Below are 26030 nucleotides of genomic sequence, written 5' to 3'. Positions count from 1 at the left end.
AAAACTCTTATATTATTTAAACGTAGAAATTTTCTAGAATTACTCTTTTCTTCCCTACTCGAAACTACAATTTTATTCACACGTTCAATTTTTTTGTAAAACTCTTATTCAACACTTATGGGATACTCAACTATATAAATTACTCAAAGTTATTATTTTTTAAAAAAATGGAATTTTTTAAAAAAATGGAAGGAGCTAGTTCTTTTTAGAATTATTTGAATTTTTTTATTTGAATTTTTTTAGACTTTTTTTTTTTACATATACACATCAGAAAAGTCTGTCACATGAAACAACACTGGAGACTCCAAGAAACAAATGCGCTACAGCATCTGCAGCTCTGCAGAAATCGAACTACAACCGGGGGCGTGTAAACTAAGCAGCCCAACCAACACTTCATGCACGCGAAGTGCAAAGCTATTATTTTATTTTATTTAAAACTATAATTTAATCAATTTATAATTAAATTTTGGAGATACCTCTATAATTACCAAATTAACGCATCTTGAGACATATAACGATATAATTACCAAATTAACGCTTCTTGAGACTTCTTTGCGTATAAATAATCTGCAAATATCATGAGTTGTCAACACAGACATACTTTGTGGCTGTTAGGAAAATATCGAATATTCTCAACGTTGCAGAAAAACAAAAAGACAGCGTTAATCATATTTGTCGACTACATAAATCACACACTAAATTATTTGTTTATGTAGTGGTCCTCTATACGTGATTTTGGAACTCTATCTTTCTCCCCGATTTTCAACGGACTTCTTTCCACCAACTATAAACACTGCACCTGGCCTCTCCTTGGATTAGTTTCTACTTGGTAATGCTGATCAATGACACAACCTCGGATTTTCCATCGTTGGTTGGTTGGTTGTCAAGATGCAGAGAATACAGTTTTTTCTTCTGTCAACTCTTTTGGTGGCAGCGGTCGTTCCTTGTCATCAGCTCACCTCTCAAGGTGGCAAACTGCAGTCGTGGCGCAAAGCTATAGGAAGCAGAAGCCGTATCATAAAAATTACCAATCGGGAGAGCGAGGGAAAGAGCTAACCAACCATATATTGCGTATTTAATGCCTTCAGAGTAGCACACGACTTAACGTGATAACCTGGCAGCTGGCAAATTCGTCATTAAATAATATTTGCCGGCTGCTGTGTTATCGAGCTAAGTGGCGTGCTGCTCTGAGGACATTAAATACCCAATATATGACTGATTAGCTCCAGCTGAAAACGAAAGCGCATCAACCAGGTTCAAGAATGATTCCGAATACTCCAGCTGAAAACGAAAGCGCATCAACCAGGTTCAAGAATGATTCCGAATACTCGCAAAAAGCCGATTATCTGCCACAAGACCTCTCCGAGCAGCCGGCCGGTTTCAAATTCCGACAGTACTCTGGATATGTAACAGTCGATGCCAAGGCAGAGAGAGCGCTTTTCTACCATTTCACCGAAGCCACTCGAAATCCCTCCAAGAAGCCACCGGTTGTCTGGTTTAATATTTAGAGTTAAGTTATATTTTGGTAAAAGTCCGAAGTCAAACTGTTAAAAAGGTTTCGATTAAAGTTTGTTCTTTCACGATTTCATAAATTGTGACGGGTTATATATATTATTAAACTAATATAAATGAGTATTGAATATTTAAAAGGCTTTGGCTTTTAATATTTAGAGTTAAGTTATATTTTGGTAAAAGTTTAGTTTTTAGAATGTTTGTTTGTGAAGTTATTTTAGGTAAGTGATCCGTAGAAAAAAGTTTAAATATTTCTCTAAAGATTATTGTAAAATCTTTTTTTTGTGATCAATTAAAAAAACCACAACTCATATTATTATGGTAATTATTTATATTATTGTGTATATTAAGTCCGTGTCCTTTGCAACAAAAATGGAACTTGTATTATTATGGTAATTATTTATATTATTTTGTGTATTAAGTTCGTTTCCTTTACAACAAAAAATTCCATTGTATAAATTGAGATGGCATTAGTCTAAATTTATTAAAAAGTCCACCACATATTTATTTCAGTCTGCAACAGACAACATTTATAAAGTATGTTAAACAACAGGCGACAACATATATCTATTGATAATTTTTCATGCTAAAATAAAATCAAAGGACAAAATAGTTTTTCCTCAGTATTTAGTTTTTATTTTATAAATGTTATTCTGAATTACTTTATATACAAAATTATATATTTCTTATTTAATTATTTAATTTGTATTAATATATATATTAATAAATTATTATTTCATTTTAATAATAATAATTTAACCTAATTTAATTTAAAGCTATAATTTGAATTTAAAGCTATATATTGTTGGAATGTTAATTCCAACTGCAGGCAGCAGGCGGACGTGGGCAGCCGACTCAGCAGTCGTACCAACGCCCAAACCACGCAGCAAAACCACAAACCAGCTTGAGATTTCTCGGACCGCCTTCCTGCAGAGAGTGGTTTCCGTATTTTTGAACCCGATGGAATATGGGGCAGACGCGTGGCTCTCCCCATACATAAGCAAACGTAATTTCTCAGGTGCTAATGTTCAGCATAATGAGGCCTCCCGATATTTATCACCGCCGTCGGATTGCCTTCATCAATCTCCGTCGTCGATCGCCTGAAGCTGCATACGGGCTCGCATCAAATCAAGGATTGCGTGGAGTAAAGTTCAATGTGGGTTGACCGCCGTCATGAAATTAAAATCATTTACTCCGGTTGGCAAAGCATTTAAGTTTTTTTTATACGGCCTATATTATAATCGTTTTGTTGTGTTAACATAGATAAGGTGTATGGAATACGTTTCTTTTGTGTTGACCATTCGAGAGATGTAGTAGCAGCGAAAAACTAAGGGTGAAGCACATCTCGTGCGAACAAAATGAAGAATGCTTTTGTTATAGAAATGCACAGTAGTGCATAAGAAATGCTGCTCATTGTAATGTAACTCAGTGGTGTGAGAATGAAAATATTTGCACAGCAGTGTGAGAAAAAATAGGGAGGAGCACATATGTTTTAAGTTAGTTTTTTTTATGTGTGTTTATTTTTTTGGAGTGAATGAGCAAAATGAAAAAGAGCTGCGAGTGAAGCACTGAGCATATACCACACATCAGTGCGAACCCAAGAAATCAGGGTTGTAATGTAAATTTTTATATTGTCCAAACGAAGGGGAGCAGGCATGTAATTTTTCTTGGTAAGCATGTGTAAATTTCTTTTTCAGGAGTATGTAAAAGAAGATTTTTACACCAGTAAGTGAGAATTTATTTTACAGCAGTATATGTAAAGTGTTTTTCACAGCAGTAATGTAAAAAGGGTTTTACAGCAGTAAACCCAGCTCAGTAAATTCTCAGGGTGAAAACTGAGTTTTGGTTGAATGTTGTTTCTGGTAAATCCCTCTCAGCAAAGAGGATGAATATGTATCAAAGTTGGCTGAATGTAATTTTTTTGGTAAATCCCTCTGAGTGAAAGAGGATGAATGTTGTTTCAGGCTTTATATTTTAATGAATACAAGGATTTTTATGGCTGTGTAATACTCTGTTCTGAGATTTTTTTTAAAAGCTTCCCTGTGCAAAAAGATCCTGTGGCAGAAGGAAACAGAGCATTGGCTCTGTGGTGTTTGTTTGTTTGTTTGGTTTTGGTATTTTCCCATGAAAAATACCCAACAATGGTATCAGAGCAGGCTTAGGCTCTTTGAAGGTGACAAAGAAGCTGAAGGGAGGAGCTTGTTGCAGCAGTAAAACTTCTCAAGCAGAGTGAAGGCTCAGTCAGGAAAATACTCAGATATTTCACAAAGTTTTTTTTGTGTTGTTGAAGAAACAGTCAGTGATTTAAAAAAAAGTCAAGTATTTAAAGCCTAGATAAGAATGGCAAGGTCAAAGAAGAAAGCCTCCAAACCTGCTAAAAATGTGTCTCCCTCCTCTACTAAACTAGAAGGCAAATTATTTGAAAGCATTCTATTTGAAGTTCCAAAGTTTGATGGAAACTTTGATGTATGGGAAATAAAGATGAGGGCTTTCTTACAGTTTGAAGGGATTGAAGTCTGGGAGTCAGTGATTGATGATAGCAAGAAGGATAAAGAATCCATGGAGTATGATGCACAAGCAGCAAAACTAATCTTGGATGGACTGCCTGATTCTGTGAAGAAGAATCTAGGGAAATATTTATCAGCAAAGGATATTTGGGACAGACTGCATGACCTTCATGCAAAGGGAGTACTGACCATGACAATGAGTCAAGAAGAAAATTATGAACCCATCATAGAAGCTGAAAATGAGAAGGTTGACCTCATCAAGCTTCAGGTAAGAGAAAGGGATGAAGAGCTTGCCAAGCTTAAGAAGGAATTTGATCAATGCAAGAGGAAACATCATGAAGAAGTCATATCCATGACAAATCAGCTGAATGAAGCAAAGAAGCAGGAAGATGCCTTGACAAGTCAACTTGAACAAAGGCACATGAGAGTGAATAAACTTGTAGAAGAGATTGGATAGTACAAGGTAGAGGTCTCCTCCCTTAAGTCTGACTTACAAGAAGCCAGGAAGCAGGCACAAGGCGCTGAAAAGAAGATGGAGAGCAGTCAAGCATAAATCTCCAAAATGAAGTCAGATATTATCTCCCTTAAAATAGCAGCAGCTGAAGCTACTCGTAGCAAAGAAGAAACTGAGGAACAACTAGCAAAGAAAAATAATGTATGTGAAAAGTTGGAAGAAGAGATTGTCCTCCTCAGGAAGAAGGTTGAAGGGATGAACAAGATCATGAAGTGCTCTCAAGCTTTGGATGACATGCTCAGCTATCACAGATCTCCATCTGATAAATCAGGACTTGGGTATGTAGGTGAACCCTCAAACAAGGATGAAGATGCTTTAAGCAAAGGAGATGTGAAGAAGCCAGAAAGAGATGGTGATGCTCCTAGTTCCAGCAAAGGCAAGGAGAAAAATGAAGGCTGCAATAGAAGAAATCCTGCTCCAAGAAGAAATGTAGCTGATGTCAAAGAGGCAAGATGCAATGGTTATCATCAAAGGATCTTGAGGCAGCAAGGCTTCAGAAGTACATCAAGGAAACCTCCATCTCCCAGGTACCAAAGTTCATTTCATGGTTATTGTTATGCTTGTTCAAACTTTGGTCATATGGCAAAAGACTGTAGAGCATTTCATGGAGATAGATGTTGTGTTCCCCGACAATCTCCAAGAAATAATTCCACAAGAAGAAATCATGAATTCTTATTCATGAATAAAGTTGAATGCTTCAAGTGTCATAACATTGGGCATATGGCACGTGACTGTAACTTAACATGGGCTCTTACACAAGCTAGACCCATGCAAAAGAAGAAAGTTACACAAGTATGGAGAATGAAGGAAAGGCAATCTGAAAACCCCTTGAACTCCCCAGTGGATCTAAATTTGTTTTGAGAAGAGTCTGCCAAAAGAAGACAAGCACACATTAAAGGGGAGCTTGTAATTTTTTGTTGTTGAACTGTCTTAACAGTCACTCTTTGATGAAGACCTTTTGTAAAGGAAAGACATGAAATCAAATCTGCCATAAGAGCAGAGAAGAAAAGGGGACAACGCTCAAATGTAAAGTGCAGCGGCGCAATAAGGAGTATGCAGAGCATGGAGACCCTCACAGCAGTGGGAAGACAGAACATAAAACAGCAGTTTGGAAATTTTTTTTGGAGCACATGGATTAGAATGAACAACAGTTTTGAATTTTTTTTGTTATGGAGCACATGCATTGAAATGCATAGCAATGGAAGGTAGTTTCCTTCTATGTAATGTGAGAGAACATACTTACAGCAGAGTGAGTACAATACACAGCAGTAAAAAAAATGTAATGCTTTTCTTCATATGCAATGCAGCATGCAAAGAAATGCATAAAGAAAAACAGGGACAGCAGATTTTTAATGCACATGGGTGAATGATAATGTGTGGCAGCAGAAAAACGAAAGGAACTGCACAGCAGTGCATTGTGTAAAAAAAATGAATGAAGACTAAGATTGTGAGAAGCAAGGGTGTAAAAAGAAAAGGCAGCAGCCCGTGTTAATTTTTTTTTGTTGTGTGGAGAATGCAGCGCAAAACAGCGTGAGGATGATTTCTTTCTATGTGCAAGTAATGGAGAGTAAAGAGTTAGTGTATGGGCACACAGCAGTATGATGAAACAAAAGGCAACCACAGTGCAAATTGCAGAGGCAACGCAACAGCAAATAAAAACCTAGGGATGACAGTCTATGGTTATGGGTATGGACAGCAGTGAATATGAAAAATGCAGCAGCAAGAAGTTATGGACAACAGCATGATGGCAAGAAGGAGAAGCACACAACAATGCAAATAAGAAAATGCAGCAGCATGAAGTTTTTTGTTGAAGAAATGAAAGGTAATGGACAGCAGCAGATGTAAAAGAATTTTTTTTTCTTTACAGCAGTAAATGTAAGTATAGTGAATGTGTTGTTCATTGAATTGAAATGCAACATATGCAACAACAGTGAATGTAAGAAATTTTTACACACAACAGTGTAAATTTGTAAGGTGGGACAGAGTAATTGTTCCAGAAAAGACAGAGTATTCTGTCTTTGAAGAATGCACAGCAATGCAGAGTTTGCAAAGAAATGTAAGTGAAGTGCAGCAACACAACAGCAAGTGTAGACACAGCAGTGTGGGGTAGATGCAGCAAATAAGATGGCACAACAGTGCAGCAGAGAATATGCAGCAGCATAAAAGAACAATGTAATGAGTATGCACAACAGTGCAATGAATGTTTTGTTTTGAAACTGCATCTAAAGCAGTGTTTGGCAGTAATCCCTCCGTGAGAGGAAGTGAAGTTCTTGGTGAATCCCTCTGTTAAAGAGGAAGGTGCTTTTCAGCACAGTGTCATGGTAAATCCCTCTGTCAAGAGGAAGATGCTTTTTAGCATACACATGGTAAATCCCTCTATCAAGAGGATGATTCTTTTCAGCATAGTCACAGGTGAATCCCTCTGTCAAGAGGAAGGTGCTCTTCAGCACATTGTTATGGTGAATCCCTCTGTCATGAGGAAGGTGCTCTTAAGCACAGTTTCAGGTTAATCCCTCTATTAAGAGGAAGACTATTTTGTTGTGTGTGGAACTGCATCAGAAGCAGTTGGTGAATCCCTCTATGTGAGGAAGATGTCTTTGTAACAGCAGTGTTGGTGAATCCCTCTATGTGAGGAAGTGTTTGGGTATGATTGAATGCCCAACAGTTGAAATTAAAGGGGAGTGTTGGAATGTTAATTCCAACTACAGGTAGCAGGCGGACGTGGGCAGCCGACTCAGCAGCCGTACCAACGCCCAAACCGCGCAGCAAAACCACAAACCAGCTTGAGATTTCTCGGACCGCCTTCCTGCAGAGAGTGGTTTCCGTATTTTTGAACCCGATGGAATATGGGGCAGACGCGTGGCTCTCCCCATACGTAAGCAAACGTAATTTCTTGGGTGCTAATGTTCAACATAATGAGGCCTCCCGATATTTATCACCGCCGTCCGATTGCCTTCATCAATCTCTGACGTCGATCGCCTGAAGCTGCATACGGGCTCGCATCAAATCAAGGATTGCGTGGAGTAAAGTTCAATGTGGGTTGACCGCCGTCATGAAATTAAAATCATTTACTCCGGTTGGCAAAGAATTTAGGTTTTTTTTATACGGCCTATATTATAATCGTTTTGTTGTGTTAACATAGATAAGGTGTATGGAATACGTTTCTTTTGTGTTCCATTCGAGAGATGAAGTAGGAGCGAAAAACTAAGGGTGAAGCACATCTCGTGCGAACAAAATGAAGAATGCTTTTGTTATAGAAATGCACAGTAGTGCATAAGAAATGCTGCTCATTGTAATGTAACTCAGTGGTGTGAGAATGAAAATATTTGCACAGCAGTGTAAGAAAAAATAGGGAGGAGTGCATATGTTTTAAGTTAGTTTTTTTTATGTGTGTTTATTTTTTTGGAGTGAATGAGAAAAATGAAAGAGAGCTGCGAGTGAAGGACTGAGCATATACCACACAGCAGTGCGAACCCAAGAAATCAGGGTTGTAATGTAAATTTTTATATTGTCCAAATGAAGGGGTGCAGGCATGTAATTTTTCTTGGTAAGCATGTGTAAATTTCTTTTTTCAGGAGTATGTAAAAGAAGATTTTTACACCAGTAATTGACAATTTATTTTACAGCAGTATATGTAAAGTGTTTTTCACAGCAGTAATGTAAAAAGGGTTTTACAGCAGTAAACCGAGCTCAGTAAATTCTCAGGGTGAAAACAGAGTTTTGGTTGAATGTTGTTTCTGGTAAATCCCTCTCAGCAAAGAGGATGAATATGTATCAAAGTTGGCTGAATGTAATTTTTTTTGGTAAATCCCTCTGAGTGAAAGAGGATGAATGTTGTTTCAAGCTTTATATTTTAATGAATACAAGGATTTTTATGGCTGTGTAATACTCTGTTCTGAGATTTTTTTTAAAAGCTTCCCTGTGCAAAAAGATCCTGTGGCAGAAGGAAATAGAGCATTGGCTCTGTGGTATTTGTTTGTTTGTTTGGTTTTGGTATTTTCCCATGAAAAATACCCAACATATATCAAATTAGTATAGGGATAATTTATTATTGACCTCATATATGCTCTAACTAGCTGAATCGTAAATCATCTATTCTTTGCCGATATACAGAGATAATACAAAAATATAAAAAAAATACAAATACAAATAAAAGAATAATACCCAACTCGATATGACCACAAACTCTTTCTGGATAATGATGTTAAGGGTAAATTGCTAAAGCGTCCATGCTTCCAACAGTGGCGAACGTATTGTTTTTGGAGTCGCGAGCAGGCGTCGGATTCTCATACCGGTAAAGTGTGAATTTTTGGGTTTTTTTGAAAATACCACCTGGAACCGATGATGGGAAATCTGAATGTTTTAATAGCGTTTTTGCTTTATTCCAGCTGAAGAATCGTATGCTCTCCTGGTAAACTGGTTCAACAGATTTCCTCAGTATAAATTCCGAAAGTTCTACATTGCAGGCGAAAGCTATGCAGTTGGTATCGTTTATAATATCTATGATGCTTGAAGTGTTATGTTAGTTTCAGATTAGGTATATGATTAAAAATTTTATGAGAGTAATTGCAATATGCTACACTAAAATATGCACTAGTCACATCTTTAAGTTTAGAGATACGATAGTTTGGACAGACGTTGTACTGAAATTTGTTAACGACTGTGATACTCTTGGTGATGGTAAGACGAACTATGTCCGCGCTGCAAGAAAAATTTCTAACCTCATTTGATTTAGAAGGTAATGTTTATTTTTCAGTGAAGGAATTAACCGTAATTATTGATGGTTGGATTTTACATTCCAGAGTTGGCCTCAAAAATTTTGAAGCACAAAATTTTTTCGCATGCATCATTTATTAATTTCAGAAGAATAACGGTGAGTTCAACTCACACTTATGACTTTCAAAAGATTTCATCGGTCTCAAATCAAATCAAAATACCTACAAAGAAAATCCAAGATACAAATTATTTTTTTATCGATGCTATGTGAAGTTTTCAGACCTATAACTTGCAAACTCTATAGAAAGCCATCGTCCTAAAATCTCAAATTTGGAAATCCACAATCAATTGAAGCGCGAAAATGCAATTTATGCAGGTGGGAAACCGCGTAACGAATAGTGATATAGATTTTATTGAAAGATTTCAGTACGCATGGAGTCATGCATTGATATCGGATCAACTCTACGAGCAACTAATTAGCAACTGCACCGGTCTGATTTCGATGCAACGGTGTGCAATGATGTGGAAAGTATAATGTATAACGCAATGGGAAACATCGACCATTACAGTATCTATGCTCCTCAATGCATAGGAAATTCATCCAAAATGGCCACGATATATATATATATATATAGAAGGGAAAGGAATTTTTACATTTATGTTTAATGACATTAAGAATCAGAACCAACACTTAAATCAGAATCCATGGTTCTTCTTCTATATTTACCAATTATAGGAGTTATAGATGAAGCTACGTCCTGAGCAAATGCCTTCCCATTACAACTACCTACATATTTATCATAATAACAGCTTCAAATTCCCACTGAACCACAAACCCACCATCTTATTTTCATGGTATTCTGAAATATGTAAGTTAAGTTCAGCTAAGCTCAACAGCACTCTTTTACGTCTTTTCCTATATATATTTATTTCTGGTTGACATCTCAAATGCAGCAATGCTTTTGCTAAAGATTTACTTATGATTGTTGTGTAAATAGCAAGAAGAAACGGAAATTCCAGGATATGATCCTTGCGTCGATAACTACGTAGGAGCGTATTTTAATATTCCCGAAGTTCAGAGAGCCATACATGCAAATGTAATGAAGATTCCTTACAACTGGACCCAGTTCAGGTATATCAGGCTTTAGACCTAGCTACTAATATCTTTTTTTTTTTTTGGGTGGCAATTTAAGTTGTCAATCTTCTTACACTCACAACTTGGTGCGCTCAAGTATGTTTTCATGTGACTGCTTAACAGTGATCCTCTTTTTGACAATTGGCCGGATGCTCCATCAACTGTCTTACCAATTTATCGTCAACTAATTGCAAGTGGGTTGCAGATACTTGTTTACAGGTATAATATAGGACAATTTCAATGCCGTTTGGAGTCTATTATTAAAAAATTTAACTGATTTAAAATATCTATCTATTTTTTTATGAAAATTGAATTAGACCCGCTTCCCAACAGTCACAATCACATCCAGTAATACCAATACAGGAAACAAGTTTTTATACAATTTTTTATGCATAATTCGAGTATTTTATTAACATCTTCTTTTCGTTTGGTTTTCAGTGGAGACACAGATTCCATGGTTCCTGTGACCGCGACAAAACTATCGATCAATGAGCTGAAGCTTCCCATTGAGACTCCATGGTACCCCCGGGCTAATGGCAACGAGGTATATAATCAAATCAGATTCATTAGTTTCAACCATAGTTACCAAATTATTAGTTTCAACTTTCAACAGACAAAATGATAATATTCATTTGATCTCTACTTAATGCATGCGTTCTCGTTGACGGTGCAGGTCGGTGGATATACTGTAATTTACAAGGGTTTGACATTTGCGACTGTTAGGGGGCGGGGCACAAAGTTCCGGAATTTCAACCGTCCAGGGCTTTAACTTTGTTCAAATATTTTGTAAATGAAAAAGCCTTGCCAAAATCCCATTGACAGAAATTGCTTGCAGCAAGGAAAATGACTCTCCAAAATAATAAAATTATATGGAAATTGTATGGAAATAAGGGGAGGCCTGGCCGAATTAAACAGACTATTGAAATTGGTATTGTAACCCGCGGGCAATCTGAGAATTGTTATCGTCTGTATAATCTGCTTACATTAAATATTTTTGGTGCAATATCGTCATCTTCCAACCATGGGATTTGGGGTTTGCGACCGGTAACCATTTATTGGGATGCAAATGTCATGTTTGCACTATAAACCTTGCTAATATCCGAATGATCGGATTTGACAGAAATTGCTTGCAGCAAGGAAAATGCATCTCTAAAATAGTTACATTATAAAGAAACTGTATGCAAATAAGGGGACGCCTGGCCGAATTAAACAGACATTATTGAACTTGCTTGCATTTGAAAGTGCGGGCAATCCTGATAATTGTTATCGTACGTATAATCTCTTTCCATTAAATATTTTTGGCGCAATATCGTCATCCGCCAACCATGGGGTTTTCGGCGGTTAACCATTTATTGGGATGCCAATTTCATGTTTGCACTATAACCGTTCTGGAAAACTTCTTGTATAATTTGACCTCGATACCATTTCAAATCTGACGAGTTATCATTTTTTTAAAATAATTTTGTGCAGATCTGATCAAATGTAAAGAATTCGTTTTAATTTCAATTATGATTCTATATACTAGCAGATAATGCTTCCATTAATAGTGCATTAATGTAGTGTGTTGAATTTAGAATTAATTTCAATTATGATTCTACATACTAGCAGATAATGCTTCCATTAATAGTGCATTAATGTAGTGTGCTGAATTTAGAATTGGTTTGATATTTTGTTGAAAGAATATTTTAATCTCCATATTCATGTTTAGAATTAGTTGAATATATTGTAATTGAATGAAAAAGTAGTGCAATAATAAATATTAGTAGTGTGTAATTTGTGATTTTAAATTTTTGTGTATATTTTGTATGGGACATATATGGAATCTGTGAGAGTGACAAATCACTGACGAACTTGCATAGATCTGTTTGTATACTACGAATGGACAGCGTGATCTTTCCTCGATAGCATGGTTCCGAGGAGGCTAAAATTTAATATTTTTGCAACCTTCGATTTTCCTCACACAATTCCTTCATCAAAGATCGGATCCGGTCACAACAACCATTGGATTCCGGCACCGACTTCTATCAGAGCCATCAGCTGGAGTTGTAGCAGTATTCTGTTTCTCATGCCCATCGAAGGCTTACCTCGTAAAGCGCAACGGAAGAAACGCAGTGCTCCTGAAGATCACGAGGATTGGTTGACGGCACTCATTTCTCCAACGAATTTGTAGATTTGCTGCTCGACATTTCTGACACACGGAAGATGGAAAATATTTTGGAATGGGCATTTAACAACAACTGTCGTCCGTGGATTATTAATTTTGGCCACTAAATCGGGTGTTCGTTGGTCTATTGCTGCAAAGTATATGATCAATATGTGAATGAATCCGCATATCATTGTTATATCCACCACGCATTCCAATTACGCTTTATGGCGTTGCTTAGCCCGACTCCTTTTATGGACACCGAGAGTGATGTGTGCCCTTGTTATCTTATTTCAATATGTGGCCCCTTTTTAGGAACTGTTCATTGCTCACTGCATGGGTGAACTGGTTCAGAAAACGACCAATGGGCCCGAACCGTCGCTGACGATGTTTATAGCGGTGAGGTCTTTTTCGGCCAATGGGTTGGGGCGTTCGATCGTCTACGCATTTTTCTTCGCATCGAAGATTCTAGCATCGTTGGATTCGGTGCAGGTTGATTCTTTTGTCATGGGATCCACAGTGGCTTTTGTTTTTCTGTTTCAATGTTAGGCAGAATTCATAAACTTAGCGGCTGGAGCATTCGATTTTACGCCCTTTCCTTAATATTAAAGAATAGTTATTAAGTTTGTTTATTTTGATGTCTTCATTTTATAATGAAACAATTAATGAATAGGGTAATATTATTCATGTCGCATTTCTGAACATCAATTATAGGTTATTCTTATATGTTGTTTGAGTAGTTTCTAAACACATTCATGAGCTATTTTAGATAATTGGCCAATAAAATGAGTCATTGGACATATGTTTGTTTGTTTTTTTGGACAATTATCACTAGTAATGTAATTTAGCAGAATAAAATATGTTAATATGGTTAATCATTATAAATATGTTAACGATGGTTAGAAATTGCTTTGGGTTAAGTGTTAAGTCCGAAATGAGAGATTTCAGAGTGGGTAATAAGGGTTGATGAAGACCATTCTAAACGAACTTGACTTGAATGTGGATTATATGTGTTTTGCCTATTGTTATTGGACATGTAAGCATTAACACAGTCACTTGGAGATAAATATTTCCTTTAATGCAATGTGTTGAGTTTAGAGTTGGTTTAAGATTATGTTGAGAGAATATCTCAATCTCCATATCTATGTATGAAATTACTTAGATCTCATACCAACTATATAAATGTGTTGCAATTGAGTGCAAAGTAGTGCAATAATAAATATTATTCATGTGTAATTTGTGTATTATATTTACTCCTCAAATTTTCTAACTCATCAAATATCTAGATCGTTCATAAAAAAGTTAAAAAGTTAATTATATTTAATTGATTAACACTTACAAGAATGGAAAGTAAGGTATTCAAGGAAATCGGCTATAACAACAAAACTCCTCTAAAACTATCAAGAGGGAAAAGAGAGGGAAGAACCATCTTCAAAAAATCAATAAACTCACAACCTTTTATTGTGAAAGTACATGTTCCGTACATTCATCTTCTTACTCACAAAATAGATAAGATTCTTTGGAAAATAACATTCAATTAGTATTCAAACCATTAGAGAGGTTCAAACAAAAATTTATATCCATAAAGACAATATTAACCAACATCAACTCAAGAGAGTATACACAATTAATTGTTTCAACCTTCAATGTAATAATTAAATAACATGTAGTAAACATAAAGAATCAATGAAGACCCACTTTTTCTCTGGAAAAATATTCCCTCCACATTAAAAACCATACATGTCTTCAAAACATAGACGTCAACTCCAAAGAAAACTAAGAATATTCAGAGAAACATTAGAAATACCAAAACATCTCAACAATCTCAATTGAGATGGAAGAGATGGTAGACTTGAGGTAAGAAGTAACTCATTCCTTCTCATCAATCACTTCATCAACCCTTAGTTTCTTCACCTTCACTTGTTCTTTTGTCTCTTTATGTATTTGTTTCCCTCTCTCCCTTTGATTCTCTATATGAAAATTCCCACTCCCATTTATTTTTTTACCTATTATCCCTTTTACTATTATTTAATTCTTCCATTATCGTATATGATCCATAAACTTCCGTGGATATTCCACTAGACAATTCGTCACAACAAATCTAAAAATATTATATTAAAACTCTGGAAATTATACACTATTACAGTTTATTAAACTTTAAGATCTGTGGATTTAATTGTAATTAATGCATGCATGCGAATGGAAATTACGAAGAAAAGTAGAGAATAAAAAAATAATCACACACACACGCAAGACACAAGATATTCTCTTTGGGAAACCCTTTCTGGAGAAAATTCAACTGGAAGGTGAGGTCGCTTCACTCTCTTTCTTCGTTTGGCAATATGACTGCAGGTACAAAGAAGTACTGTCTATGGCCTGTGGGATACTACAGTGCACAAATCCTCTGTGTGTGCTCTACCTCCTATCTCTCCTATATATCTTTGTTCAATTATGGAACAAAATTCTCTCGAAGTATGGAATGTCTCTTCCTCCTAGTGGCTCGTTTATAATACAACCCAATAACCTACTAGTGGTTGAGTTTGACTACATCAACTTTTAATTAGAGTTACAAAATAGACTCCTCTAGAGTCTTTTACATCACAAACATGTGGTTATCCTTTTTTCCATGAATAACGGGGGCTGATGCGATATCCTTCCAAACTATAGGTGTGAAAAGATGAAGGTCAAATTCTGAGTGGCATAATTTTTGCATACGGACTCCGATTGAAGCACTTCTTGCATTGTTGGAAAGGTTTATGTGTGTAGAATAGCATGAAAACATGTGGTGCTAAAGCAGAAAATTATTACCCCAAAAAATGTCATTTGATGCCTCAAAATGCTTCTGGAAGGTTTGAGACCATGTTTCACTAAACTGGGTCCCGCGAGTAAAAAAACCCCATAAGCAATTCCTCAATTTTTTCGACTCCAAATACATAGAGATGGATAATAAGAATATAATGATCCAATTCAGATAAATATCAATTCTTTAATTAACATATTACTTCATCTCTATAAAAAAAAATTTAATATTATTTTCTTATATATTATAATTATAGAAAAATATTTTAATTTATCTATATTAAGGTAATAATATTCATTTGGGAGATTCAAGGACATGTTTCTTTTATTCAAATACTTAGACTTATGCCTCCTATCTAGAATATTATATTATAATAATATAATATTAATATTAAACATTATTTTATATATATAAGTGTTTTAGTATGATATTATATAATTATATATATATATATATATATATATATATATATATTTAAGTGTGGTTCACGGGCACCGGAGTGGCCGCTACGTCCACATAGAGAAGCGGGGCAGCTCCACCCGAAGGGATCTGCCGGTCGGCCATATCAGGCCTAACCCCGAGGGCATCGAGGAGATTTGACCCCGTGACCTCCCAAACCGGGAGAGTACTTAGCAACGGGAACTCGACCATTTGAGCTATCCCTCGGGGCTATATGATATTATATTATTAATATAATAAAATATAATATAAATATTACCGGTTTATATTTATCTAAATCTTATATTTCTAGAATTTCAAATAAATCTTTTATGAAATTAAATTTTCAAAAAAATATATTATATAATAAATTTTGCAAAATATATTATAAATTGTGTAAAATGAATGCTAAAGAGATTACTAAATTCACCCTTCTCTTTGATTATTGTTATAGATTCTCCTTCGATTCAAACTCTAATTAACCTACCAAGAACAAAACCTTTTAGAAGGCCCCGCACATTTTCAAATTTAAACGCCAACTAAAATAAAATTCATGGATGCATATGGTGTATTACCAACTTATGCAGATGTTAGGAATTTTTTTTATTAATAAACCATTCTAATTCATTGAGGAATTGGACCTGTTACCAACTTATGGGCATGTTTTGAAAATGTTATTCTCTAAAAGTATATTAGAAATATTAATTAATCATCGTGGTTTACCAATTGCATAAATTCTATATCTTACAATTTCATTAAAAATCAATAATAACTGGCATAGAATTTTACAATTTCAATATAAAGTAATGATGACAAAAATCATGTTGGCATTCTTATTTTCTGCTCTGTTTATTTTGCAAGTTTGTAGTTAATTATAACTATACACTGGGAAATGACTATCTTATATAAAAAATTAAAAAATTTACTAATAACCAAATGACAATATTTTGAAAGCATAGATAAGACTACAGTATAGGTTGTTGTTGAAATTCTTGGTATACGTTGCAGTTTTATCTATGCTTTCAGAGTCAGTGTTTGATGTCAAATTTCAAGATTTTAGGTGTTTTAGGTGTTTTTGATGGTGTTAAATCCATTTCCACTATAAAAATAACACAATTAAAAGAGTCTATAGTACTGTTTTTTTTTTGGGAGAAAAGACCAAATTCCCAAAAAAAAAAAAAATCATCCTGCAAATTTGTGGCTTCATTGGACAACACCGTATTTGATAGTCTTGCAATGTTAGCATCCAAGATCCTGCACAAAGAGCCCAATTTCCTAGAAATTGACGTCAAGAACAAATGTAGCATTGTGGTGGTGGGCGATGTTCATGACCACTTGCACAATGTTCTTAATCTATTATAGACCGCAGGGAATCCAAACTTTTTTATATCAAAAATATGAAGACTAGCAAAGCGCTTGCTTATTTCATTCATCAACCACCATTATTATACATGCATGAGCCAAAGAATCAATAGTGATCTCTGTTGACTAAAATTTACTTCTTACTGACTCCCGCTGACTATCATCTACCGTCGATTGGGGAACAATGGCCCGCGTCATCGTGATTAATGTTCTAACACCTCCCCTTAATCACGACCTACATGTTGACTTATTTGTTGGTTTAAGTCTCATCTAGGCTTACAAAAGGGTCCATGCTTGTTCATTCACTGGTGTAGTCACAACTTGATAACAAAGATTTCATTTTTTCCTTCTTGCTAAAGGGTCCATGCTTGTTCATTTGTTGGTGCAGTTTCATCTTCACCTTTCTTGCCATAAGATAGTGGTGTAGCTTCTCCTTTTTTCTTCATCTTGATTTCGGGATAATTTTCTTTGTATTCAATATTGTTGCAGGTTCTTATCCCTTATACTTGTCCTTAATGCTTGCAATTTCTTCAAGTTTTATTGCTTCTTCTTGACTGTAAATATCTGCACACTCAAAGGCAATGTTAGATTTATATAAAATATCATAAAAAGAACCACTGTCATCCTGCTCTTTTAAGAGAGATTTCCTCTCTTCATCTTTCTCTGTTGTCATAATTGGTTGTTTCATGTCTTCAACCTCTTTAATCAACTCTGTTGTTGCAAACATTTTGTCCTACATTTGATTTGTGTATGGCGGTATCTCTTCTAACCAAACAACAACTCATCAATAAGATGTTTTTCACACGTAAGATTGAACCACTCGCCATGGGATACATAATTCTCATCAAATTTGACTTCATACGTCTCTATATCACATGGAGTTTCCTTATTATCACATGCTACTCTATTGTCATCTATAAACATACGTTCAGTCTTGATCCCAGTTATGATGCTTTCAGCATAGGCACCATTTTTAACAACATATTCATCAACTTGATGTTTCTCACTCCACTTCATGCTGTACCTCATTTCAAGAATATCCCAAAACATTTCTGTATCACATATTTCACCATATTCATACAAAATACTCGAAAAAATGTTTTCATCTAGATATGATATGATGAGAAGCAATGTCACTTGACACCTACTTTTATCATGGGGATTTATAGAAGTTTCTTGAACAAATTTTGATAAATCTACTAAGTCAAGCAGTCCCTCCATTTTAATTGCCCGAAGTTCAAAATTTTTACGTGTGAAAATTGGAAAAACTCACATTAATCGTTTCAGTATTGCATTAGTGCCTTCAAATTCTTCCATCTGCTTCCGATATACTTTTGGTTGAAGCATTTCATATTCTTTTGCAGCTAGTTCCCTTTAATTCTTTCTCCCCACCTGCTTCAATTCTCAGTGTCCTTTATTGACCCATCACTCTACCATAGAGTCAAATCTGCAGCAAACAACAAATACCATCAATCTTAAGTTACATCAACAACAATGATTTACACAACATGCTTCTCAAATCAGATTTTCAATTGCTCTTACAACTCACAGCAACGACAAATCTTATCCTCCTACACACTTTTTGAGAAGCTTGAACACACTAACAACTATAATTAGTTCGAATGCTTAACACACATACCAAGTCTTCCTCATGACACTGGAATCTCACGCTCACTCTACCAGCGCTCACATGCTCTTGTTAACAACACTCTGTCCCATGAATAGGTTCACAAACAATGGTTTGGAGCAAAGTTGAAAACATCAAATTTGGAGCAATGAACACTTAACTCTCAAACACTGAACACTTTATTCTGACATTTTATTTCTCTTGGCCTTGAAGGTATTGTACTTTCCTATTGTTAAGGTCCTGCCTAGGGCTTTGTAGCTTTGGTGCAGGAAATGACATGACACAAGCAGTAGTATGACATTAGTTTTTCGCTTGGCTAAACAAGAAATTTTATGTAAGCATTAAAAAACTAATGTGTCATTATGAAAAGTAGATATCACTGAATAATAATTCAAACGTTTTTGAATAATAACAAAAGTTTTTCAACATCCTATAAAAAAAACATATTTTTAAGTGGTAGTCTACCCAATCTTCCAATTTGCTTGGAAAATTATGGAAATTTTGGGAAGATTTGGATAAAATCTAGCAGGAAGTTTTGTAAATCCAGGTAACAGCTATCAAACTTCAAATTTTGGGTGCCCCGAGAGTTTTTGATGGTTCTAAATTCATTTCCACCATTAAAAACTCAATTCAAACATTCATACTCCTAGTTTTTTTTAAATTCTTTTTACCAAATTTCGACCAATTTTTACTGAGCTAGATAGATGATGTCTATTTTGAAACAACATTGAAACTAATTTTATAATTGTCCAGCATTAAACCATACCATCCATTGACGTATTACATTAATCATACTTATTGTTTCATATTATAATAAGATTTAAAATTTCTTTGAAAATCCATTAATGTATACGGAGTTGTCTTTAGTAAGATTTTTTGGAAGCTTTTCCGATGGGTTTTTCTGGTCTAATTTATCTAAAATAAGGAAGGAATTTACTGAAATCACAAGCTTGATAGGTAACCCCTGCATAACCAAAGTTCCCTAGAGGTTTTTCAGGGTGTTGAACCCATATATACTATTAAAAAACCACTTTAAATAACACAAATCAAGATTTCACCTCAATTTTTTTCACTAGATTCGAGCACCAGAAAGTCCAAATAATCACACTAAAAACAATTCCAATATATACCTCTCTACATATAATTAGAAAACAAAATTTTATATTTTACAATAAACACAAAAACATAAAATTAAATAGAGAAATCTCATGTGAACTGCATTTCCAAAAAATATTCTAAATAATAGAGAACAATATAATAAACAACAATCATCTCTACTACAATGATGTGGCCCTTGGACATAGTCATATCCCTCTTTCGGCGATTATTCCATGGCCATTCTTCTGATTTGTGCACTTATTAAGCTAAGTCCAACTTGTCTGAGGAAAATAAATATAATATAATATTACAATACCAAATAGTATTTCAATAAAATATTATTATATAATTATTAAATTTATTTTAATGTTTATGGAAATTAAAATATAAATAATATAAAACTTATTATAATAAAGAATTCAAAATACAATTAGTTTTTTTAAATAAGTTATTCAATTATTGTAATTTTAAAATTTTAACGATTAATTTTTTTATTTTTTTTACAAAAATAAGATATGAGTAATGGACTGTAAAATAATTCCAAATAAAATTAGTTTTTTTAAATAAGTTACTCAACTATTGTAATTTTAAAATTTTAACGATTAATTTATTTTTTACAAAATAAGATATAAGTAATGGAGTGTAAGTTATTAAGGTTTTTCATAAAGTGTTAGTGTTAATGTAAATATGAAAAATAATAATTTGAAGGAATAACTCAAAAAAAATTCGCATGGAATTTGTATATGGTGTAAAAGAGATGAAGGGTAGGAAATTGAATAAGCTTTTCAAATACCTAATCTATATCTTTTTATTTGTTATTTGGAAAAGATTTGTATTAATATGATTTTGAAATATAGAAAATAATTATTTATAGTCATCTACTATAAGGGAAACAAAATTAGTAGAACAAAAATATAGTTTTATTTCATAACATATTGTTAAAAAAAAAACAAAAAAAGACAAAACTAACTAAAAGGTAAATTGTCTATCTAGAAAACTATCTATTATTATAGGCTTTCAAATTCATAGCTATGCTTGTAGCATTGTTTCTTATAAAATTAAACAAAACAAAAAAACATTGAAGGACTATCTATTTTGACCATGAATCACCCAAGCTGTATCAACATAGACCTCCTCTTCTTCTAATGTTGAGAACTCCAAATCAATTTTTTTTTGTCGGCGCTGAGATTTTGTAAATGAGATCATTAGTCTACCTTTTCAATTCATTGGTGGATAACAAGATTGCCTATTGAACTTTTATTCCTTTCAATAAAAACGTTCCCATTATTTCCATTAAATTGTGATGTCCTAAATGTATCTTATGTTTTTGGTGGTCATACTCGCTGTGTCAAGGGTCCACATACCAACCTTAGCTTTGAAATGTGTTTTTATTATGAAACACCATTCCATTCTCACCTCCCATTCTAATTGTCTTTCAACTTCAAATTCTAGGGGGATAGATTGAACATAAATGGTAACATGGCACTCCATAAAGCATTGCACTCTAGAAATGGATAGGAGAGAGATATTGTAGCATCTCACTCAAGATCCATGAAATTCTTTTATAGAAATATTGGAGGATAAATATTAATACAGGGAAAACCACTTACACAAAGGATTGTAGGAAAAAAGAGAGGAAGGAAATAATATAGATAAATGTAGGAAGGTTCCCAAAGACACAAGCGGTGAAACCAAAGGGATAAGACTTTGAGAGCACTAAGTGCTAGGAGAAGAAAAATCCTAAATACAAGGAATTTAGTTCAACCTAGATACCAATGAAAATCTTCTACAAAAAATAATAATAACTTGTTGACGGTGTTGGATCCCACCAACATATAGGCGGTCTCCCATGTGTGAAGTCCCAATTAGACCTCGCACCATTTGGTGTAGGAGCCTCATTCGTAAATGTGGCCCAACTACCATGTTCTAAAAGATTTCCCTTAGCTATAGTTATTAGCATAAGAGAGAAATGCACATGTAGTTTTGAATGAGCAAGTAAGTATGCCCTGTGAAATGTTCAATTGCAAAATGTATCAAGGTTCTTTCACTAAAAGTTAATAAAAGTGAATCTTTAGGAGAAAGGTAATAGTACTATTCTAGTAAAGACACACATGCATACACATGAAAGAATCATTAACCAAGTAGAAAAATAGCTCACATAGAAGTAACAATCACTAAAAAATTTACAATGCATTCAATAAGATGAGCACCAAAGCCAATGAAATAGTTCAATTTCATTAGTACATATGAATGCAAACATATATCGAAAACATCCAAAGAATAGTCTTACAACATTCACAATATACGCATGAAATTTTATTGTTATTGTATTTATTGTTCTACCTTCAATTATTGTTGATGATTGGAAATATTAATTATTGATGAAATATTTCTAATACAAGAATTGAATTGGGCTAATATAATTGAAACAACATAGGGTAGACTGAGATTTAAGATAGTGTGATCCACTGATATTTATCCACCAACAAGTCCTCTAGCTTGAGCTTCCACAACTTAAAGATAAAACCTTTCAATTTCTCAATCTCAATATTTCCATTGTTCATTATTTTCTTTAACCATGACAATCAATCTCGTACATCTCCCACTTTAACAGGGTTTACCATAGGCCTGAGAAAAACCTCTTAAAAGCTAAGGAATCCCCTTGAAGCCAAAAATTCTCTAATACCAGATGAATTTTTTAATCCTATACAAAAATTACCTCAAAATGAATTCTTAAAAGAAACAAAATATATACAATGGCGAGAACATAAAATATACACAAACATTTTTCTCCCAAAACCCAAAACTGGGAAAAGTAGATTGTTTATTCATTATTTTCCTTTGAATGTTACAATACATTATATATATATTCTAAATCATTCATAAAATCCAATCCATTAACCCTATATTATAACATAATTGTACTTCCCTTGATCAAATCTACAAAATACTATGGCCATAACCATCATGCCCAAACCCATGCACAAAAAACCATGTGAAAAAGCCATGGGTAGGTCCACCCGAGTCTTCCCACCATTCTTGCATCCACCAAACCATGATTGACCCCCCCATACAAAATTCATGGAAGGGGGTGCTACCACACCCCGTATGTTATGAAACCAGCTCACAAAAATATAGAAAAGATAGATCAACGCCTTAGAAACAAGCCTCTTCGAGGGGGTAACCTCCTTTACATTACATAAATGAACAATTCTTAGATGATTCAAATAAAAAAACCTCCTTTCTATATATAGGAGTCTAAGGGGTCATAATTTAACCAAAGTCGACCTAACAATAATAATATAAAGGCACAAAAATAATAATAGTGGGATTCTATGGGGCACAATAATAACAATAGGGGCACAACAATAACAATAAGGGATACAACGACAATAGTAATGGGCAAATCACTAGTATTATAGGGACCTAACATGCCCCTCCCCTTCAAAAAAGTGTTGTCCTCAACGCTTGAGTACTTCTGGATGTTTCTATATAAAATTCCCATCCTCCCATGTGTAATCTTCAATGGGTAAGTTCTTCCACTTGATGAGATACTCTGAAATTGATCGATTTCGTAGCTGTCGAGTTCTTGTTTCTTTGACTGCTTTAGGTTCCAATTTTATTTTTCCTTCCTCATCAAGTTTTAGCAATATTGTTTGAACTGGAATCTTGTCACCTATAACCTTCTTTAAGCATGAAACATGGAAAATCGAGTGCACTCGGGAAGCTGCGGGAAGTTCCAATTTGTATGCCATAGTACCTATCTTTTGGAACACCTTGTACGGACCATAATACTTTGGTGATAATTTATTATCCTTCTTAGCTTGCTTGAGGGACATTTGTTTATATGGTTGTAACCGTAGGAATACCGAATCACCTACATCAACAATTCTTTCGATGCGATGTTGATCTGTCTGTTGTTTCATTCTATTCTGCGCCAAGGTGAGGTTATCCTTTAAGAGTTGGAGAACTTGTTACTGATGCTCGATGTGATATTCCACTGCTTGAACCTTAGAAATTTCTCTTAAATATGATGTGATGGATGGTGGATGATATCCATAAAGTGCCATAAATGGGGTCATTTGTTTTGTAGTATGGAAGGAAATGTTATGCCACCATTCAGCCATAGGCAACCATTTGACCCTTTGTGTCTGTTTATCAAATACAAAGAAACGAAGATATCCTTCCAAACATTTGTTTACTATCTCATTTTTCCCATCAGATTGAGGTTGATAATATGAGCTATGAGCTAACTGAGTACCAAGACAAGAAAATAATTTTGTCCAAAAATTTCCATTGAAAATGGGATCTCTGTCACTTACAATAATCTTTGGGTTTCCATGTAGCTTTTGAATTGTTTGCATAAATGTGGTAAAAATTGTAATTGCTTTAAATCGATGAGATAATGCAAAAAAGTGTGCATACTTGATAAGTCTATAAACTACCACCATGATAACACTCTTTCCTTTGGACTTGGGTAAACCTGTGATAAAATCCATTGAAACCTCCTCCCAACGTTGGCTTGGAATGGATAAAGGTTGTAATAGTCCTGGGGTCTTAAATTTTTCAACTTTATTTTGTTGGAAAACCAAACATTCCATCACAAAATTTTGAATATCCGATTTAAGGCCATCCCAAAAAAAATCCTTCTTAACCCTGTGGTAGGTTTTTAGAAATCCTAAGTGCCCTCCTAAGGGAGAGCTGTGCAATTCCCTAAGAATATTTTGTTTGAGTTGTAAATTCTTACATAGGTATAATCGATCCTTGTACCATAACGAATCTTTTTTCCAGCTAAATGTATCAGATGTACTGGGATCTTGTTGTATCTTGTGAATAAGTTCCCACACTTCCCTCTAATACTAAATGTTATGAAACCAGCTCACAAAAAGATAGAAAATATAGATCAATGCCTTAGAAATAATCCTCTTCAAGGTGGAAACCTCCTTTACATTACACAAATGAACAATTCTTAGATGATTCAAGTCACAAAACCTCCTTTCTATATATAGGAGTCTAAGGGGTCACAATATAACCAAAGCCGACCTAAAAATAATAATATAAAGGCACAAAAATAATAATAGTGGGATTCTATTGGGCACAATAATAACAATATGGGGACAATAGGGGCACAACAATAACAATAAGGGATACAACGATGGGGGAATCACTAGTATTATAGGGACCTAACACTGTAAAACCCCCCTCGATGTGCACAATGAAATGTAATAACAATTGCAGCTAGGTGGAGGAGGGCGGGGGGTAATTCACGATGAATAAAATCGAGAAGAAAGAGCACAAATCTAGTTCCGAATAATTTTATCCATCATCTCTATTATGAGTGTTGGCTTGTTTTTCAATTTCAAGGGCCTCCTAAAACTTTCTTTAGTGATAATGATCAATATTAGCCAAGACCTCAGAATATTCAAGAAAAATATGGTGCTTAGTTTTCTTATAATATTCAAGACAAGTATGGTAATAGAAGAATTATCTTGAAGAAAAGGTTTAATGGAACTACTTGTTTCACCTATATAAGGATTCTAGAATCATGTAAACACATTTCATGAAATAAGGGTCAATGAGGTCCTTTATAGACCTATGGGATTATTGAATGGAACAAAGAGGATTAAAGATCTTCATGATTTGTGATGACATGGGACTCTTCATTCCATGAACCATATATCTTAACATGCATGTCCATAGCATTGAACATTTCATATGCCAATCCTCATAGAACCTAAGAAAATAACATATTGTTATGTGAAAAATAATATAGATCACACTTGTCCCAAAAATTTTCAAAGGAATGGTGAGAGAACTTGAATGGAATTTGGTTCCCAAATACTACTTTTATTTCCTTGGAGCCTTTATTTTTATGCAAATCTATTATTTTTTTTACCATATTTTGAAAGTTACCTATTCCTTTTGCTACAACATTGTGTCTTCCTTCAATTTTCAAGGAATGTATAGTGCAAAGTGTTAAATGATCACAAGGATGGTGGAGGGGGGAGGGGGGTTGGACTTGGTGGTATAATTAGAAAAAATTAGAGGTCTAAAATGGACCTTCTAAGGAAAATAGTAAAATAATAGTTAAAATAATATCACAAGAGATAAATTTTGAAGAAACACATTTTTTCATGTATATACAATTTACTTCATTGTGAGGCCTTTGAAAGTTTCT

General features: G+C 34.5%; 1 pseudogene; it reads left to right on the top strand.

The window, feature by feature from the left end:
• The first annotated feature begins 9610 nt into the window (after positions 1-9610).
• On the top strand, positions 9611-11203 carry LOC149194531 (serine carboxypeptidase 24-like; annotated as a pseudogene).
• The last annotated feature ends 14827 nt before the right edge of the window (positions 11204-26030 follow it).

Source organism: Pinus tabuliformis, chromosome 2_2 (genome assembly GCF_031772625.1).
Source record: "Pinus tabuliformis cultivar Carrire ecotype Pingquan chromosome 2_2, CPIR1, whole genome shotgun sequence".
NCBI classification, from domain to species: Eukaryota; Viridiplantae; Streptophyta; class Pinopsida; order Pinales; family Pinaceae; genus Pinus; species Pinus tabuliformis.
The sequence above is the reverse complement of the archived record's forward strand: the minus strand, read 5'-3'. Positions and strand labels throughout refer to the sequence as shown.